Source organism: Dasypus novemcinctus, chromosome X (genome assembly GCF_030445035.2).
Source record: "Dasypus novemcinctus isolate mDasNov1 chromosome X, mDasNov1.1.hap2, whole genome shotgun sequence".
Classification (NCBI taxonomy): Eukaryota; Metazoa; Chordata; class Mammalia; order Cingulata; family Dasypodidae; genus Dasypus; species Dasypus novemcinctus.
Window position 1 is genome coordinate 57,282,224 of NC_080704.1, and position 3,028 is coordinate 57,285,251.

The 3,028-nt window shown below is 43.6% G+C and overlaps 1 non-coding gene across 1 annotated transcript; it reads right to left on the reverse strand.

The window, feature by feature from the left end:
* Positions 1-2,485: 2,485 nt before the first annotated feature.
* On the reverse strand, positions 2,486-2,592 carry LOC111765712 (U6 spliceosomal RNA). The gene has a single exon (XR_002797983.1). It is a non-coding gene; the product is annotated as a U6 spliceosomal RNA (small nuclear RNA).
* Between the last annotated feature and the right edge of the window lie 436 nt (positions 2,593-3,028).

A 3,028-nucleotide genomic window follows, 5' to 3' on the forward strand; every position in this document is an offset into this window, starting at 1 on the left:
GCACCCCAGCCAGGCTAAACTTAGAAACAACATTAATTTGATTTGGTCTCCACCGTTCTGTCAATGACATGGATTCAATCCAATCCAATTAATTCATTCATCAGATATTTGCAAAGCCCATAATTTAGTTTGCTCGGAGTATTGGAGCTATTCCAGATATACATTAAAGCCCCTGTCTTTCATTAGGGACTTTCTTTTATTGACAAAAATAGCCATCTTAGAAGGTGGTATGCGATAGCCATTTGCATGGCACAAGGACAAAAATTGCTAGAGATATTTTCTGATATTGGGGATGACTTTGTGAAGAGACAGCTCTGAAGAATTGGTAGGAATTATCTACATAGAGATGGGAGTAGTAGGGCGTCTAGTGGAAAGGATAGAATGGAAATAGGAAAGCACAGATGATATTCTGGGAATGGTGAATCAAGTAATTTAAGTAAGTGAGTAATGGGAGATCTGCAAATACAGTTGTGTAGACCAAAGAAAGTTAAACGTCTTGAAAGCCAGGCCAAAGGGTATAAACTTTATTTAGTGGACACTGAAGAAATGACTGATGCAATGCAACCTGAGGATTCTGTTATGATAGCCCTTTTGGTCTGTTGTTAGAAGATGCTCTGATGCAGTGGGACGGTTTTGACCAGAGGGCTGGAGAACCCATAAAATTCTGTCACAGACTCCCTTCATGATTTCTCCCAGTTGTCTTACCATTCTGGGCCTGGTTTTCCTTGTCAGGCAGTCAAAGGAGACTGGACAAAATGACCTTCCCAGCATCTCTATTCCTGACTGGAAACAGGGACCAAGAAGTTCTGATGCTATTGAAAGAGTGAGGGATGAGTTGGGGTAAAGGCTGTGGTAAGATGGCAGGGAAGATCATCTGTGTGATTTCTGTGGAGAAGTGAGTCACATTTGGAAACACAGGAATATAAGAAAATATTTGTCTATAATCTATCCAGCTTCCTTCTTGCACATCTTTTTTTCTCTTAGTGGTTTTCTTATCTTTAATCTGGAAGATTGTGAAATTCTTTTGGGATGAAGCATATGTGCTCTGTCTCATCTTTGTATCCCTAGTGCATAGCACAATGCATGGTTCTTAGCCTCTCACTAAGACATTGATAAAATGAATAATTTCTTCCAACCCACATCGAAACCTGCTCTCAGGAAGAAAATAGGTAGGCAAATTCATACTAGTGTATAAATGGCTGATAATCATTTAACTTATGATCCACATACTAAAAGGATTTTTTCTTATAAGGAATGCAATAGCCCTTTGCTATAAAACCAAATTCAGTTCTAAGTGGCACACATAGAACTGGGGAAGGTCAGGACAGTAGCAGTGATATTTCCTGCCAGTTTCCCAGGCACTGTTATTCTCTTTTCCTAAAAGGGTCCTTCAATTCACACCTGTCAGTCAAATCTTGCCTCATTCTCTACAAGAAATGTGATCTGTTCTCAGAAGAGATGTATGCAGCTGTTTTAACATCTGGGGTTTAGTATTTAGGCTCTGCTTGCTTCTAAACTCATCCTGAGTCTTTAAAGCCCATTTCACAGAACATGGTTTCTGTTATTGCCACTTTTACTCCTTAGTTTGGACGGACTTTAGAATGAAGAAACGTGACCTCAGTACAGTCAAACGTTTATTTAATTACAGCTCAGTGTTGCAGGTCAAACCTGGTTGGGGTGGTGATGGGAATGCCCCCTGGTGTTGCAGCTCAAGGCTGGCTGAGGCACAAGCTTGGTTGAGGCACAATCCTGGCTGAGGCACCTGTGGAGGTGCCCTCAGTGTTACAGCTCAAGCCTGGGCCAAGGCACAACCCTGGTTGAGGTACCGGTGGAAGCACCCCCTGGGGCAAAGATGGAGGTGCTCGGCTCAGCTCAGCATTGCGGCTCGGCTCAGCGTTGTGGCCCAACTCTCGGCTTGGCATTGCAGCTGCATGTTCCTCTGGCCTGGGCGAAGATGGAAAGTATGCCCAGGGTTTTGGGGCTGTGCTTGATATAGGTTCACTGTGTCATAGCCCCTGGGGGTGGAGCCCCCAATTGTGATGCCCTGATTTGTCAATCACTGGTTCTACGTGATGGCATTGGTTAAGACTAGATTAGCATTTTATGTATATAGGGCATATTAACTAGGAGGTGCTGCCTGGCTGTTTAAGGGAGGTGTCCACTGGCTATTTATTAAGGTAATAGATTCCATTGGTCGAAACTCTCTTATTGTATTGGTTGGCTCAGGTTCCCTCTGTCTAGGGGTCCCAGCTCAGTTACCAGCCTGCTCCTTCAGTTTCTGTCTCATTTCTTTAAGCTGGAGTACCTGCTATGACAACATAACAATCACCTGGATACTCACAGGTTGGAGTTCTGCTTGCTTCTTTCTAGTATGTCTTTTTTGGATTTTTTTTTTTTTAGGTACTGGGGTGGGAATTGAACTTGGGACCTTGTATGTGGGAAGTTGGCATTCAACCACTGAACCATATTGGCTCCCTATATTTTTAAAAATATGGAACACTTCACGAATTTGTGTGTCATCCTTGTGCAGGGGCCATGCTAATACCCTCTGTATCATTCCAATGTTAGTATATGTGCTGCTGAAGTGAATACTCCAGTATGTCTTAACATTCTTTCCCAGTGCTACACAAGGAGTCAAGTTTTGGCTTTGTTGCACCCCACTGAACCAGCAGCAGGACTCACCCTGAAAAAAGGAATAGGAGGACACCCAGGTGTCTGCCTCAATTTGACTGCCTCAAATTGCCCCACAACAAGGCCTGTTGAGATTCCAAAGAAACAGACACTGAATGAATTTATTAGGGGAACCTAAGGGCAGAGAGCTGCTGCTACCTCAAGACGAACAGCAAGACTCGCAGGAAGTTCACTGGAGGATGTCTGCAACTAGGGCAGTTACCCTACAGGTTAGATTTGGCTGGGAGACAAAGTTGGCTGAATGCCAGAGGCTTGTGTGTGAGATTTGGGAAAACTTCTGGGTATGTGTTCTTTTCTCAAAACAAGATACACTCAGGGCAGGCAGCATTCAAGGTTA